A 19,265-nucleotide genomic window follows, 5' to 3' on the forward strand; every position below is an offset into this window, starting at 1 on the left:
CAGTCTGTGTTGGTAATCCTGTTGAATGCATCTTTTTTTTAATGTAGTTGCATAAGTGTTGCTCTCCACTTTCTGGAGGCTCGAGTTTTGCAATCAGTGGAGTCGGAGTATGATAGCTAAGGAGATGGGATTACGTCTTCAAACTAAGGGCATTTGTGGCATGGATCCGTGACAAGGAGACGCGTCCACCGTGCATGATGATGTATACGGGTAAGATAGTCCAGCTAGCTACATTTTCAGACATTAAGTGTTTCTAATTTTGACATTTCAAGCTAAAGTGTCCCTAGCTAACGTTAGGTGGCTGGCTCGTTAGCTAACGTGTGACGTGATGTGTGTGATCTTACATGTTGTTTACCTAGCTAGGTTAATTGTTTAGCTAGCTAGCTAGGTACATGTCTTAAGCTAAAGTGTACAACACCTGTTGAATATGGCCGGTGTCAGTAGACATTGCCAAAAAAAAAATGAAATTGTTGCAAGCGCTGGTTAGGCTGTTTTCATGTTATCCAGAGGTAAACAAATCTTCGGCCAGAGCGTCAAGTTTGCGCTCTGAACACAAGGAGATGGACGGGGCTAAAGCTTCAGAGGGTGTGGACGATGCTGAATGGGTGTGGCTAAAGCTTAAGAGGGTGTGGACGATGCTGAATGGGTGGGGCTAAAGCTTAAGAGGGTGTGGACGATGCTGAATGGGTGGGGCTAAAGCTTAAGAGGGTGTGGACGATGCTGAATGGGTGTGGCTAAAGCTTAAGAGGGTGTGGACGATGCTGAATGGGTGGGGCTAAAGCTTAAGAGGGTGTGGACGATGCTGAATGGGTGGGGCTAAAGCTTAAGAGGGTGTGGACGATGCTAAATGGGTGTGGCTAAAGCTTCAGAGGGTGTGGACGATGCTGAATGGGTGTAGACAAAGAAGAGCTCTCTCTCTCACTAAAATGCCCTTTTATCAAAAGTGAGTTTACAAGTGTAACAACTTTCAAAGCAGAATTACTTTTCCATTGTTCCTCAAAAATGCAGTGTATGGTATACCATTTTGTAGCTCTGAGTCTCTACTTTTACCAATGTAAAAAAAACAACATTTCAAACTTTGCTACATGAGACCAAATCCAGGTGGTGAGTCACAATTAAAAGGCTTAGTCCTTGTTCTTTTCCCATCCGAGTGACTCAAACATAACAAAATTAATGGCTGGCCTATGCCATGACATTTTTTGGGGATTTGAGATTATCCCTGACGGTCTAGTTTTTAATTTGGTGATTGGTCGTTTTAAAGGATGAACCCTTATCTTGTCTACATACTTTGTATCTGGTTTGAGTAATTTCAGGTTACACTGAAGACGTTTTACCATCCTGATTATTTTATTTTTGTAATACTTTCTTTGTTTGTTGCCGTTGCCGTGGCCGACCACGATTTAGCAGCGAATGCTAACCTCCCCCGTTATTGGTAATGGTGAGAGGTTAGTATGTTTTGTTGTCGCCTCTGAACGGCATCACTCATGATTATTCATAATATTTCTTCATCACAGTTTTGTCAGGATTAAGTTGGCTTCAGAAACATCTTAGTTGCTTGCATAGAAAGAAAATTACCCCAGTCGTAATTTACCATTCAGTTAGTATTGAGCAGAACATAACACAATACTAAAACAAACTGCCAATGCATTCAAATGCATACGACTTCTTCACATAGGGGGGGGGGGGGTCTAGATACATTAAAGTGCTTTCATTTCTAGATGATAAAGCAGATATGAATACACCCTTAAATAAAAGATGACATTCTGTACTGTCGCCGCATATGAAACATTTCATCTAAAATCCAAAATCCTGAAGTGCAGAGCCACATTTTAAATGTTAGCTTCACTTGTCCATACATATGGAAGGTCACGTATGGGGAGACTCTCATCTCTCTGTCCTTGTCACTCCAGGACACACACATACACGAGACCATCATTAACCTTGCTGCATATGGGATCAACCCCTTGGAAATGTGTGTCACTACATCTAATTCTGCTTCATTGCTTTAATCCTTAAGAGTATTGACGACAACCGTGCGTCAATCCAAGTAACATAATAAAAACAATTGTCATCAAATTCCGTCACTTTAAACTAGTGATGTCTGGGTTTTAGCAGGGGCACGTCTCAATCCCCCACATCTGTCTATGTAGCCCTTCTGCATCTGTCTATGTCGCCCTTCCGTATCTGTCTATGTCGTCCTTCCGTATCTGTCTATGTCGCCCTTACGCATCTGTCTATGTCACCCTTCTGTATCTGTCTATGTCGTCCTTCCGTATCTGTCTATGTCGCCCTTACGCATCTGTCTATGTCACCCTTCTGTATCTGTCTATGTCGTCCTTCCGTATCTGTCTATGTCGCCCTTACGCATCTGTCTATGTCACCCTTCTGTATCTGTCTATGTCGCCCTTCTGTATCTGTCAATGTCACCCTTCCGTATCTGTCTATGTCGCCCTTCCGTATCTGTCTATGTCGCCCTTCTGCATCTGTCTATGTCGCCCTTCTGTATCTGTCTATGTCGCCCTTCTGTATCTGTCTATGTCGCCCTTACGTATCTGTCAATGTCGCCCTTCCGTATCTGTCTATGTCACCCTTCCGTATCTGTCTATGTCGCCCTTCTGCATCTGTCTATGTCGCCCTTCTGTATCTGTCTATGTCACCCTTCTGTATCTGTCTATGTCGCCCTTCTGCATCTGTCTATGTCACCCTTCTGTATCTGTCTATGTCGCCCTTCTGCATCTGTCTATGTCACCCTTCTGTATCTGTCTATGTCGCCCTTCCGTATCTGTCTATGTCACCCTTCTGTATCTGTCTATGTCACCCTTCTGCATTTGTCTATGTCACCCTTCTGTATCTGTCTATGTCGCCCTTCTGTATCTGTCTATGTCGCCCTTACGTATCTGTCTATGTCGCCCTTACGCATCTGTCTATGTCGCCCTTCTGTATCTGTCTATGTCGCCCTTCTGTATCTGTCTATGTCGCCCTTACGCATCTGTCTATGTCGCCCTTCTGTATCTGTCTATGTCGCCCTTCTGTATCTGTCTATGTCGCCCTTCCGTATCTGTCTATGTCGCCCTTCTGCATCTGTCTATGTCGCCCTTCTGTATCTGTCTATGTCGCCCTTCCGTATCTGTCTATGTCGCCCTTCTGTATCTGTCTATGTCGCCCTTCCGTATCTGTCTATGTCGCCCTTCTGTATCTGTCTATGTCACCCTTCTGCATCTGTCTATGTCGCCTTTCCGTATCTGCGGTGGAAGGTGGCCTGAGCTACATCCCGAAGAAAAAGTTCTCAAGAAGCGTCTAAACAATTTGACCTAGAAACTAATATGACCGTTGTGCTCTACGACCCCCACAAGTGTCACAGGACTCGTCTTGAGTCGGTAACGCTGATATCTGTAGTGGCCAAACCCACTGTGGAAAGGGGAGGCTCTCACGAACACTATGGTGTTCTACGTTTTTCTCTACGACCTCCTAAAATGTCATGGGACTCATCTGAAGGTAACCCATACAAATAAATGTATAAAATATGGAGGTCGTTTTGTGCCAACAAAAAGAAAGGGTTAAATATGTGTAAAATGTTTTAGGTTAGTAGACAGCCCCCCAATGGCTTAGACTTTTAGAGGTTAACAAATTAACCAGGGCAATACATTTTTTCTTTTGTTAAATAAGGGCAAAGGATCCTGAGCCGTGATTGAAATTCTTCACTGTTCAGTTTTTCACAAAGCCATTGGACAGCTGGCCATTTTGATTAAAAACGTATCTGTAATGTGAAGTTCATTTTCCAGGGATATGGAACAGAACAGTTAGCTATTTCTTTTTTAAATATCTTGTGCCAGTCTGTCCTCTACTGCGTCTTGCACTCCCTGTGCCAGTCTGTTTTAATATACTGGTGGGCTCGGTCATGCTCAGTGTTCTCTCTGCAACACACTCTCCTTACAGAATGTGTGTCTGTCAAAACAGCACTGCTGGGCAATCTCCACAGAGAGAGCCTTTGAAAGTGCACCAGATCCATCCTCCCTATTACTTCCCTCAGTAGGAAGTGGAGGAGAAGGAAGTCGGGAACATTGTCAGCAAGTGGTTTGTTCGCATTTCCCCTGAAACCTATATCCTCACAGGTGTGTCAGTCTGTGTTCAAATTCTCGCTATCTGCCTCACTCTACTTTGCTTCTGTGTCGCGCATTGTACCATTTACTGTCGGTGAGATTAGTTTGTCTCCATTTCAACTGTATGTGGAGTCATTTCCCTCTTTCAGCCCCCTGCAACGCAAAACTTCCTCGCTGTCTGAACGGCTCTCCAATCAAATGTCACAGGAAAGACTCAGCAGTGAGATTTGCCCCCCTCTCCCTTTTAAATGGAGTATTTCCACACTGCTGGGCATCGGATAAACTGATCTAATTTGGTTTCTAGCTGTTTGTCCCTTATGAAGTCTAAATTCAATCATCAGCAATGTTTCAGTAAACACCAGCAACGGTCTGATAGCACACAACAGTCAAGTAAAAATATAGACACTACCTTTCAAAAGTTTGAGGTCACTTAGAAATGTCCTTGTTTTCTGAAAGAAAAGCTTATTTTTTGTCCATTAAAATATCATAAAATTGATCAGAAATACAGTGTAGACATTGTTCATGTTGTAAATGACTATTGTAGCTGGAAACTGCAGATTTTCTAGGGAATATCTACATGGGCCCTTTATGAGCAACCATCACTCCTGTGTTGCAATGGCACTTTGTGTTAGCGAATACAAGTTTATCATCGACAGTAAAAAAAAAGGCTATTAGAAAACCCTTTTGCAGTTATGTCAGTACAGCTGAAAACTGTTGTTCTGATTAAAGAAGCAATAAAACTGTCCTTCTTTAGACTAGTTGAGTATCTGGAGCATCAGCATTTATGGGTTCGATTACAGGCTCAAAATGTCCAGAAACAAATAACTTTCTTCTGAAACCTGTCAGTCAATTCTTGAGAAATTAAGGCTATTCCATGCAAGAAATAGCCAAGAAACTGAAGATCTCATAAAACACTGTGTACTACTCCCTTCACAGAACAGTGCAAACTGGCACTAACCAGAATAGAAAGAGGAGTGGGAGGCCCCGGTTCACAAGAGGACAAGTACATTAAAGTGTCTAGTTTGAGAAACAGACACCTCACAAGTCCTCAACTGGCAGCTTCATTAAATAGTACCCGCAAAACACCAGTCTCAACGTTAACAGTGAAGAGGCGACTCCGGGATGCTGGCCTTCTAGGCAGAGTTGCAAAGAAAAAGCCATATCTCAGACTGGCCAATAAAAATAATGTTTCTAGCCATTTTGAGCCTGTAATCGAACCCACAACTGATGCTCCAGATACTCAACTAGTCTGAAGAAGGACAGTTTTATTGCTTCTTTAATCAAAACAACAGTTTTCAGCTGTGCTAACATAATTGCAACAGGGTTTTCTAATGATCAATTAGCCTTTTAAAATTATAAACTTGGATTAGCTAACACAAAGTGCCATGGCAACACAGGAGTAATGGTTGCTGATAATGGGCCTCTGTACGCCTATGTAAATATTCCATTACAAATCTGCCGTTTCCAGCTACAATAGTAATTTACAACATTAATAATGTCGACACTGTATTTCTGATCAATTTGAAGTTATTTTAATGGACCAAAAATGTGCTTTTCTTTAAAAAACAAGGACATTTCTAAGTGACCCCAAACTTTTGAACGGTAGTGTACATTTGTGTGTATTCAGGCTGCATTAGTGTGGCTGTTATTATACAAAACATATGCAATCACAACCACAGGCCATGGAAGCCAGACCACCACTGAATAGGAAATGCTCGTGCCCGCCCTCTAGTTAAAGCTTGTGAGGAATAGAGAAGAAGAATTGATGCAGGTGTGACTTCAGTCAATACTATGAGTTCCTCTGTGCCAGGGGAATATGGCTACAGCCCTGCAGGCCTGCTGCTTTCATTGTTTCACCTTTCAATCAGCAAAATGATAAGGCCTGGTAAAACAGGTTAGATTACCATCCAATCAATTCCTGTCACTGATCAATTATGTGCCGAGGCTAAAGAAAAAACCAGCAGACATATCTGTCTTACTGAAGTGGAGTTTCTATAATCCTGCTCCATGTCACTGCCAATACATGTGGTATAAACATCCAAGGCGGTATGAGGGAGGGTTGGTAGCAGAAGGAGAGACGAGGCTGCAGTAAAGCCAATGTGAAGATTTAATTGCTTGCTTTCCCAATATCATCATACTCGCACTCAGAGAGCCCAGATTTTTTCCTCAAAGTATCTGTCCCTGTTCATTAAATTTCACTTAGCAGCTAAGCACCATCAGAGGCGGAGCCAGTGAATCATGACCTTCCATCTGGAGGAGAGTGAAGCAACGGGAGGCTTCGCCCAGTCACTCAGGCGGACGGCCAGTCCCTGAGCTTATTAGGAGAGGAAAAGAGAGGGAGGCTCAAAGGAGAAATGGAGGTGCAGGCTGACAGAAAGCCCAGGAGACAGTGAAGGGAACAGGGAGTATGGGTATGGTGTGTGCTATACTGAATGAACCACTGAGAATGTGTGAGTGTGTGGAGATCTCAGAGCAGCCAGGGGTCTTTTCAGAGGGAGGATCTACTCAGCAGGAGGCATGCTAAAATGCAGGTGGGTAGTTGACTTGGTGCATCTTTGTTTTGTCCATAATGGCAAACACAAATATAACTTAATTTAACATTTGTAAACATTTTGTAAACATAATAAAAAATATTATTAAAAGCTTCTTATTTTTTTCATGAGTAAATGAATGCAGTGTAATTAGTTGTTTCCTTACCATTCTGAACAGAACGTGATAATTGTCCAATGACGTGACTGTCCCAGGTAATTGTCCAATGACGTGACTGTCCCAGGTAATTGTCCAATGACGTGACTGTCCCAGGTAATTGTCCAATGACGTGACTGTCCCAGGTAATTGTCCAATGACGTGACTGTCCCAGGTAATTGTCCAATGACGTGACTGTCCCAGGTAATTGTCCAATGACGTGACTGTCCCAGGTAATTGTCCAATGACGTGACTGTCCCAGGTAATTGTCCAATGACGTGACTGTCCCAGGTAATTGTCCAATGACGTGACTGTCCCAGGTAATTGTCCAATGACGTGACTGTCCCAGGTAATTGTCCAATGACGTGACTGTCCCAGGTAATTGTCCAATGACGTGACTGTCCCAGGTAATTGTCCAATGACGTGACTGTCCCAGGTAATTGTCCAATGACGTGACTGTCCCAGGTAAGGTTGTGGAACTTTTAACTTCGGTTAATTAATGAACCACTCATGAAATGTTCAAATAGTTCTGATTGATTGCTGCCAGAGGGACTTGGGAATTTGGTTGTAACAGCTTCACTTCAGGTGTGGAATGTAGGTTTAACAAATATATATGTGTATATATATATTCACACACACTGAGTATACAAAACATTAAGAACACCTGCTCATTCTACGACAGACTGACCAGGTGAATCCAGGTGAAAGCTATGACCCCTTATTGATGTCACTTGTTAAATCCACTTCAATCAGTGTAGATTATTGTTTATTTATTGTTCATTTTTAAATGGTCATTTAGCAAAACGCTCTTATCCAGAGTGACTTACATTAGAATACATACATGTCCGTAGTTTAGTTTTTTCATACCGGTCCTCCATGGGGCGGCAGGGTAGCCTAGTGGTTAGAGTGTTGGACTAGTAACGGAAGGTTGCAAGTTCAAATCCCCGAGCTGACAAGGTACAAATCTGTCCTTCTGCCCCTGAACAGGCATATAACCCACTGTTCCTAGGCCATCATTGTAAATAAGAATTTGTTCTTAACTGACTTGCCTAGTTAGATAAGTAAAAAACAAAATGGGAAGGAGTGGAAACAGGTTAAAGAAGGATTTTTACACCTTGAGACATGGATTGTGTGTGTCATTCAGTGGGTGGCTGGGCAAGACAAAAGATTGAAGTGCCTTTAAACGGGGTATGATAGCAGGTGCCAGAGGTACCGGTTTGTGTCAACAATATGGGCCAGCATCCATGTGGAATGCTGCCCTTTTGCTTAGGGAAAAAAGGAGTGCAACTCAATATTAGGAAGGTGTTCTTAATGTTTTGTACACTCAGTGTATGTACACAGTTTACGCACAGGTGCGGCTAAGTATATTACACTTATCTTATTTCTTCTAAAATAAGAAAAACAATTATTTTGTTCACTGCACCTATTCAACATTTGCAGAACCAATTTTATTTAAAAAAAATGTAAGCTTATGATTTTAATTGATAAAATAAAGACAAATGGCTGAGCTGAAAACAGAAGTTGGCAGAGGGCACCCCTCAAACATGGACAAATCAGAGCAGTTTGCTGCTGAAGGGCGGGACAAATTGATGGTAGAAAGGTACAGGAAGCTCATTGATGGTTACAAGAAGCCTTTGTTGGCAGTTATCTTGGCCAAAGGCCGTGCAACGAAGTACTAGCTCCAGGGAGGCAGCCATTTGTCTTTCTGCAATGTTGAAAATCCAATGCCAATGTGTGGTGACCAATTATAAAATGTATTTTTAGAAGAAATTAGTGAATTACTTAAGAAAATGGCGCCATTATATTTGGCCGTGACTGCACTTTTTTTCCCTTACTTTTGTATTGCAAGAAAGGCATAACAAATTTACAACATTTTTTTTTTAAATTAAAAAATATGGCAACTTGAGCCATCTCTGTCCAACTATGATGGTTATACAAACAAGTGAAAACAGAAAATAGTATTCTTCTTTTGTATCTATCCTGTTGGCTAATAACTTTACCCCTACCTATATGTACATGTCTACCTTAATTACCTCGTACCCTTGCACATCAACTCGGCACTGGTACCCTGTGTACATAGCCAAGTAATCATTACTCATTGACTTGGTACTGGTACCCTGTGTATATAGCCAAGTTATCATTACTCATTGACTTGGTACTGGTACCCTGTGTACATAGCCAAGTAATCATTACTCATTGACTTGGTACTGGTACCCTGTATATATAGCCAAGTTATCATTACTCATTGACTTGGTACTGGTACCCTGTGTATATAGCCAAGTAATCATTACTCATTGACTTGGTACTGGTACCCTGTATATATAGCCAAGTTATCATTACTCATTGACTTGGTACTGGTACCCTGTGTATATAGCCAAGTTATCATTACTCATTGACTTGGTACTGGTACCCTGTGTACATAGCCAAGTAATCATTACTCATTGACTTGGTACTGGTACCCTGTATATATAGCCAAGTTATCATTACTCATTGACTTGGTACTGGTACCCTGTGTATATAGCCAAGTAATCATTACTCATTGACTTGGTACTGGTACCCTGTGTATATAGCCAAGTAATCATTACTCATTGACTTGGTACTGGTACCCTGTGTACATAGCCAAGTTATCATTACTCATTGACTTGGTACTGGTACCCTGTGTATATAGCCAAGTTATCATTACTCATTGACTTGGTACTGGTACCCTGTGTATATAGCCAAGTTATCATTACTCATTGACTTGGTACTGGTACCCTGTGTATATAGCCAAGTAATCATTACTCATTGACTTGGTACTGGTACCCTGTGTATATAGCCAAGTTATCATTACTCATTGACTTGGTACTGGTACCCTGTGTATATAGCCAAGTTATCATTACTCATTGACTTGGTACTGGTACCCTGTGTATATAGCCAAGTTATCATTACTCATTGACTTGGTACTGGTACCCTGTGTATATAGCCAAGTAATCATTACTCATTGACTTGGTACTGGTACCCTGTGTACATAGCCAAGTAATCATTACTCATTGACTTGGTACTGGTACCCTGTATATATAGCCAAGTTATCATTACTCATTGACTTGGTACTGGTACCCTGTGTATATAGCCAAGTAATCATTACTCATTGACTTGGTACTGGTACCCTGTGTATATAGCCAAGTAATCATTACTCATTGACTTGGTACTGGTACCCTGTGTATATAGCCAAGTAATCATTACTCATTGACTTGGTACTGGTACCCTGTATATATAGCCAAGTTATCATTACTCATTGACTTGGTACTGGTACCCTGTGTCTATAGCCAAGTAATCATTACTCATTGACTTGGTACTGGTACCCTGTGTATATAGCCAAGTTATCATTACTCATTGACTTGGTACTGGTACCCAGTGTATATAGCCAAGTAATCATTACTCATTGACTTGGTACTGGTACCCTGTGTATATAGCCAAGTAATCATTACTCATTGACTTGGTACTGGTACCCTGTGTATATAGCCAAGTAATCATTACTCATTGACTTGGTACTGGTACCCTGTGTATATAGCCAAGTTATCATTACTCATTGACTTGGTACTGGTACCCTGTGTATATAGCCAAGTTATCATTACTCATTGACTTGGTACTGGTACCCTGTGTATATAGCCAAGTAATCATTACTCATTGACTTGGTACTGGTACCCTGTGTATATAGCCAAGTAATCATTACTCATTAACTTGGTACTGGTACCCTGTGTATATAGCCAAGTAATCATTACTCATTGACTTGGTACTGGTACCCTGTGTATATAGCCAAGTAATCATTACTCATTGACTTGGTACTGGTACCCTGTGTATATAGCCAAGTAATCATTACTCATTGACTTGGTACTGGTACCCTGTGTATATAGCCAAGTAATCATTACTCATTGACTTGGTACTGGTACCCTGTGTATCTAGCCAAGTAATCATTACTCATTGATTTGGTACTGGTACCCTGTGTATATAGCCAAGTAATCATTACTCATTGACTTGGTACTGGTACCCTGTGTATATAGCCAAGTAATCATTACTCATTGACTTGGTACTGGTACCCTGTGTAGATAGCCAAGTGATCATTACTCATTGACTTGGTACTGGTACCCTGTGTATATAGCCAAGTAATCATTACTCATTGACTTGGTACTGGTACCCTGTGTATATAGCCAAGTAATCATTACTCATTGACTTGGTACTGGTACCCTGTGTATATAGCCAAGTAATCATTACTCATTGACTTGGTACTGGTACCCTGTGTATATAGCCAAGTAATCATTACTCATTGACTTGGTACTGGTACCCTGTGTATCTAGCCAAGTAATCATTACTCATTGATTTGGTACTGGTACCCTGTGTATATAGCCAAGTAATCATTACTCATTGACTTGGTACTGGTACCCTGTGTATATAGCCAAGTTATCATTACTCATTAACTTGGTACTGGTACCCTGTGTATATAGCCAAGTAATCATTACTCATTGATTTGGTACTGGTACCCTGTGTATATAGCCAAGTAATCATTACTCATTGACTTGGTACTGGTACCCTGTGTATATAGCCAAGTTATCATTACTCATTAACTTGGTACTGGTACCCTGTGTATATAGCCAAGTAATCATTACTCATTGACTTGGTACTGGTACCCTGTGTAGATAGCCAAGTAATCATTACTCATTGACTTGGTACTGGTACCCTGTGTATATAGCCAAGTAATCATTACTCATTGACTTGGTACTGGTACCCTGTGTATATAGCCAAGTAATCATTACTCATTGACTTGGTACTGGTACCCTGTGTATATAGCCAAGTTAGCATTACTCATTGACTTGGTACTGGTACCCTGTGTATATAGCCAAGTTATCATTACTCATTGACTTGGTACTGGTACCCTGTGTATATAGCCAAGTAATCATTACTCATTGACTTGGTACTGGTACCCTGTGTATATAGCCAAGTAATCATTACTCATTAACTTGGTACTGGTACCCTGTGTATATAGCCAAGTAATCATTACTCATTGACTTGGTACTGGTACCCTGTGTATATAGCCAAGTAATCATTACTCATTGACTTGGTACTGGTACCCTGTGTATATAGCCAAGTAATCATTACTCATTGACTTGGTACTGGTACCCTGTGTATATAGCCAAGTAATCATTACTCATTGACTTGGTACTGGTACCCTGTGTATATAGCCAAGTAATCATTACTCATTGACTTGGTACTGGTACCCTGTGTATATAGCCAAGTAATCATTACTCATTGACTTGGTACTGGTACCCTGTGTATATAGCCAAGTTATCATTACTCATTGACTTGGTACTGGTACCCTGTGTATCTAGCCAAGTAATCATTACTCATTGATTTGGTACTGGTACCCTGTGTATATAGCCAAGTAATCATTACTCATTGACTTGGTACTGGTACCCTGTGTATATAGCCAAGTAATCATTACTCATTGATTTGGTACTGGTACCCTGTGTATATAGCCAAGTAATCATTACTCATTGACTTGGTACTGGTACCCTGTGTATATAGCCAAGTTATCATTACTCATTGACTTGGTACTGGTACCCTGTGTATATAGCCAAGTAATCATTACTCATTGACTTGGTACTGGTACCCTGTGTATATAGCCAAGTAATCATTACTCATTGACTTGGTACTGGTACCCTGTGTATATAGCCAAGTAATAATTACTCATTGTGTGTTTATTCCCCGTGTTATAGTTTTCTTTCCATTATTCTAATTAGAGGGGCCTGTAAGTAAGCATTTCACTGTTTAGTCTACACTTTTTATTTTTTATTTTTTACAAAGCATGTGAGAATTAATTATTTGAATCGCCAACAATATCTGTTTGGGTTCTTCTATGAGCACAGAAAGGTATTCAATTTTCACGGAATTCTGTCCGCGTCCCTAATAGTTCCACCCAGTTTCCTATATCCCTTATATAAAAGCAACACATTGAATCTTGACCATGCAACTGCAATGTGAAAAGCAGAATTGTCATTGACAGTTTGTACAGTGCCATATATCAAAAAGGAATTGGATTATTCTCCGTTAACCAGTCTGGACAGAGATGTGTGTGATTAACCTAAGGACTGCTCTTGTCCAATGAGCTTTTTCCGCATGGATCACCCACCCCAATGTCATTAAAAGCAGTGAGTCACCAAGCTCACCTGCACTACGCTGCTGCTGCCAGCTGTTTAATAAAGTGCTGATTGGATTACCTTCCCTCTAACAAAGTAATTTAATCAGGGACACAAAGCATGAGGATGCCATGGTCCTCCAGGACAACTAATGTCAACCTCTGGTCTAAAAACTCAATACCTGGAACGAAAACAGGAAGCTTTTATTGAGTACTCTTACTTAACAGATTCATGTCCGTGCTGCCATTTTGGGCGCAGGATCACTGAGGGGAGCCAGTTAAGATATAGACCAGGGTATGGGGACAGCGCCATGGTCAGCCTGAACACACACTCTCTCTCTCTCTGCCATCGGATATTCAACCTGAAAAACCCTTCAACAGTTTTCCTAATCTTAAAAAATAAATAATGTTTTACCTTTATTTAACCAGGAAAGTCAGTTAAGAACAAATTCTTATTTTCAATGACGGCCTGGGAACAGTGCTTAACTGCCTGTTCAGGGACAGAACGACAGATTTGTACTTTGTCAGCTTGGGGATTTGAACTTGCAACCTTTCGGTTACTAGTCCAAAGCTCTAACCACTAGGCTACCTGCCGCCCCAGCCACTTCAGCCACTCAGCCACTTCACCAGCAATAAAGTATATTGAAATACCTCTGTTATGTAAAAATATGCAGATACTGTGTGAGCCACTTTTCCACATCAACATACAAATCTCAAACCAATCAGAGCTAAACCCACACGTTTCCACGCCCTGCTAAGATGACTTATTCAATCACTGTAAAGTGATTTAAATAATGCAATACACATTATAGCACCATTAAAGTCATGTATTTACTTCTTCAACATTTTTTGGGGAAATGCTTCCTGTTTCATACAAACAAATGCGAGAGCAACAACTGCCAGAACACCAGAGATTCTGCCTTTCAGGTCTAGCCGACGGCTTTGAAATTTCGCAGGACGTGTCCCAGGTTCCCCTGCTGCCCTGTCGTCCAGGGACTGTGTCCCAAGTTCCCATGCTGCCCCGTCGCCCCAGGGACTGTGTCCCAAGTTCCCATGCTGCCCCGTCGCCCCAGGGACTGTGTCCCAAGTTCCCATGCTGCCCCGTCGCCCCAGGGACTGTGTCCCAAGTTCCCATGCTGCCCCGTCGCCCAGGGAAGGAGAGTGAACCGGGAGATCAGAGACAGGATCAGGATAATCCGATTACAGGCACTGCTCTGCCAGAGTCCTGCTGCTGTTCCATCCCATTATAGCAATATGTCTGAGTACGGGATCTTCTTTCTACAGCAATTACAAAACCTTTAGAGACATAAAAGGCCCATTTCTTAATGGCAAACGCCATCCATCAAACATTTAGTCTCCTGAATGAGAGAGTGGTTTGTTGTTGTTCCCTGCATTCTCACATTTGTAAACTTTGTGGTTTATTCCATTAACAGGCACATTTTCTTTCTAATGGGTTTTTACATAGTTCTTGTTCCCCCCCCCCCATCAACACATTCATACACACCAATACAAACCCTACAATAGATCACATATGAAAGAATTCCAGGTTTAGTGGCTTACACAACACAACAGATAAACATGTCTCAAACCCTATGCTTTCCTCAACATATTTTCACATGATTTGTAATAAATCTGGATGGAAAGGAGTGGCGTGTCGGGATACAAAGTGGCTCGGCCCAAGGTGTCGATAGAAGATGGGAGAGAGGGATAGATGGTGGTGAACAGGGGGTAGATGGAGTGGGGTGGGTGGGGGGCTGTAACACAGCCAGGTTGGTTGAGAGTGACACTGAGGGGAGCTGGGCGGCAGGGGTGATGTGATAGGATATGATGTGTCCTTGCCAACTGTAAGAGTTAAATTAAAACCTGGAGTCAAACCACCACACACAGAGAGAAGGGATGGAGAGGGAGAAAGAGATAGAGGGATAAAGAAGAGCAAGAGAGAGAGACAGAGTGAGAGAGAGAGAGCAGAGAAGAGAGAGAAGAGCAAGAGAGAGACAGGAGAGAGAGAAGAGAAGAGAAGAGAAGAGAGAGAAGAGAAGAGAAGAGAAGAGAAGAGAAGAGAAGAGAAGAGAAGAGAAGAGAAGAGAAGAGAAGAGAAGAGAGAGAAGAGAGAGCAGATACAGATAAAGAAGAGAAGAGAGAAGAGAGAGGAGAGAGAGAAGAGAAGAGAGAGAAGAGAAGAGAGAAGAGAGAGCAGAGAAAGATAAAGAAGAGCAAGAGAGAGACAGGAGAGAGAGAAGAGAAGAGAAAGATAAAGGAGGGAGAAACAGATAAAAGAGAGGGGTAAGAGAGAGAAATAGCAAGAGAGAGAAGAGAGAGCGCAGAGAGATAGACAAAGAAGAGGTAAGAGAGAGAGATAGCAAGAGAGAGAAGAGAGATTGCAGAGAGATAGACAAAGGAGAGGTAAGAGAGAGATAGCAAGAGAGAGAAGAGAGAGCGCAGAGAGATAGGCAAAGGAGAGGTAAGAGAGAGAGAAGAGAGAGAGAAGAGAGGGGGTGAGACAGAATGTCAGACAGACATATGAAGGGCAAGCTAAATTAGAAAGGGAGAGTAATTGGTTTGGGGTGCTAGGTTGTTAGTGACATTAGGGGGAAAGAGGTACAGAGACGTCATGGACACGGCACATTAAGGCCAGTGCTTTATTCCACTAGTAAGTCACACTAACGCACACACTCTACAAACACACAAACACACACACTCTACTAACACACACATTCTACAAACACACAAACACACACACTCTACTAACACACACACTCTACAAACACACACATTCTACAAACACACACACTCTACTAACACACACACTCTACTAACACACACTCTACTAACGCACACACTCTACAAACACACACACTCTACTAACACACACATTCTACAAACACACAAACACACACACTCTACTAACACACACACTCTACAAACACACACATTCTACAAACACACACACTCTACTAACACACACACTCTACAAACACACAAACACACACACTCTACTAACACACACACTCTACAAACACACACATTCTACAAACACACACACTCTACTAACACACACACTCTACTAACACACACACTCTACTAACGCACACACTCTACAAACACACACACTCTACTAACACACACATTCTACAAACACACAAACACACACACTCTACTAACACACACATTCTACAAACACACACATTCTACTAACACACACACTCTACTAACACACACACTAACACACACACTCTACAAACACACAAACACACACACACTATACTAACACACACACTCTACAAACACACAGACACACACACTCTACTAACACACACATTCTACTAACACACACATTCTAAAAACACACACACTCTACTAACACACACACTCTACAAACACACACACTCTACTAACACACACACTCTACTAACACACACACTCTACTAACACACACACTAACACACACACTCTACAAACACACAAACACACACACTCTACTAACACACACATTCTACAAACACACACACTCTACTAACACACACACTAACACACACACTCTACAAACACACAAACACACACACTCTACTAACACACACATTCTACAAACACACACATTCTACAAACACACACACTCTACTAACACACACACTGTACTAACACACACACTGTACTAACACACACACTGTACTAACACACACACTCTACTAACACACACACTCTACTAACACACACACTCTACTAACACACACACTCTACTAACACACACACTCTACAAACACACAAACACACACACTCTACTAACACACACACTCTACAAACACACACATTCTACTAACACACACACTCTACAAACACACACACAAACACACACATTCTACAAACACACACACTCTACTAACACACACACTGTACTAACACACACACTGTACTAACACACACACTCTACTAACACACACACTCTACAAACACACACACACTCTACTAACACACACACTCTACTAACACACACACAAACACACACATTCTACAAACACACACAATCTACAAACACACACACTAACACACATTCTACACACACACACACTATACACACACACACTCTACTAACACACACACTGTACTAACACACACACTCTACAAACACACACACTCTACTAACACACACACTGTACTAACACACACACTCTACTAACACACACACTGTACTAACACACACACTCTACTAACACACACACTAACACACACACTCACCACCACACAAACACACACACTCTACTAACACACACAATCTACAAACACACACACTAACACACACTCTACAAACACACTATACACACACACTATACACACACACACACATTGTAATATTCAAGTATTGAACGTTATATAGTATTGTAATACTAGAGTAATAATGTAATTGTTTTATTCATGTTGAGACCCCAAGAAGAGTAATTGTTTTATTCATGTTGAGACCCCAGGAAGAGTAATTGTTTTATTCATGTTGAGACCCCAGGAAGAGTAATTGTTTTATTCATGTTGAGACCCCAGGAAGAGTAATTGTTTTATTCCTGTTGAGACCCCAGGAAGAGTAATTGTTTTATTCCTGTTGAGACCCCAGGAAGAGTAATTGTTTTATTCATGTTGAGACCCCAGGAAGAGTAATTGTTTTATTCCTGTTGAGACCCCAGGAAGAGTAATTGTTTTATTCATGTTGAGACCCCAGGAAGAGTAATTGTTTTATTCATGTTGAGACCCCAGGAAGAGTAATTGTTTTATTCATGTTGAGACCCCAGGAAGAGTAATTGTTTTATTCATGTTGAGACCCCAGGAAGAGTAATTGTTTTATTCATGTTGAGACCCCAGGAAGAGTAATTGTTTTATTTCTGTTGAGACCCCAGGAAGAGTAATTGTTTTATTTCTGTTGAGACCCCAGGAAGAGTAATTGTTTTATTCATGTTGAGACCCCAGGAAGAGTAATTGTTTTATTCATGTTGAGACCCCAGGAAGAGTAATTGTTTTATTCCTGTTGAGATCCCAGGAAGAGTAATTGTTTTATTCCTGTTATGATCCCAGTAAGAGTAATTGTTTTATTCCTGTTGAGATCCCAGGAAGAGTAATTGGGATCCTAATAAATACTAAATACAAAAGCTTGCTGCTGATTCTTTCTTGAGTGTCACCAAGATGGCATAGCAGTCAGACGTCTTATGTCCTCGTCTTGTCGTGTCCCGTATATATACAGTATATATATTTACAACTTTCTTCACATACCTTTTTATATATATATATATATATTTTTATTTTCCATAAACTCATCTTCAAAACACTCTCCTGCAACCCGCCTCACAAATTTATTTAAAAAAAAGAAAGCATTATTTACCTCAAATCTGTAATCCTCCAGAAGCTAACCAGAAGCTAACCAGAAGCTAACCAGAAGCTAACCAGAAGCTAACCAGAAGCTAACCAGAAGCTAGCCAGAAGCTAGTTAGCTTCTTTACTGGCTAATCGTTAGTATTCAGCTAACCACGGATTGTGGTCATCAGCTATCCTTTAGCTCGAAAATCTATCGCCAGTTTTATACGGCGCGGCTCGTACCGGAACATACCGGACCTATTTTTCTCTCCATGTCCCCGGATTTCAACCGCAAGCTCTGGACATTTATACCTGGATCTCGCAGCTAGCTAGCTGCTATCCGTGTGACTATCGGCTTACATCGATTCCGGAGCAAACATACATTTTTCCGGAGCTAGCCAGCTGAAGAGTTCCATCAGCCACTCCTGGGCTACAATCACCTATCCAGACCCGTTTTACTGCCGATGCGGAGCCCCACCGGGCCTTCACAACTGGACTACCGATGTTATCTGCCCGAGGGAGTTATCCAGCTGGCTCCTCCGTCGCAACGTTACCTGAACGCCCATGTCATTTCCACCAGGCACAGGCAGAAGAGGACTGGCCACCCCACATAGCCTGGTTCCTCTCTAGGTTCTTCCTAGGTTTTGGCCTTTCTAGGGAGTTTTTCCTAGCCACCGTGCTTCTACACCTGCATTGCTTACTGTTTGGGGTTTTAGGCTGGGTTTCTGTACAGCACTTTGAGATATCAACTGATGTACGAAGGGCTATATAAATAAATTTGATTTGATTTGACACTACCCACCATTGCGACCTGTACGCTCTCGTTGGCTGGCCCTCGCTTCATACTCGTCACCAAACCCACTGGCTCCATGTCATGTACAAGACCCTGCTAGGTAAAGTCCCCCCTTATCTCAGCTCGCTGGTCACCATGGCATCACCCACCTGTAGCACGCGCTCCAGCAGGTATATCTCTCTGGTCA

The sequence above is a fragment of the Oncorhynchus kisutch genome, linkage group LG28 (genome assembly GCF_002021735.2).
Source record: "Oncorhynchus kisutch isolate 150728-3 linkage group LG28, Okis_V2, whole genome shotgun sequence".
Taxonomy (NCBI): Eukaryota; Metazoa; Chordata; class Actinopteri; order Salmoniformes; family Salmonidae; genus Oncorhynchus; species Oncorhynchus kisutch.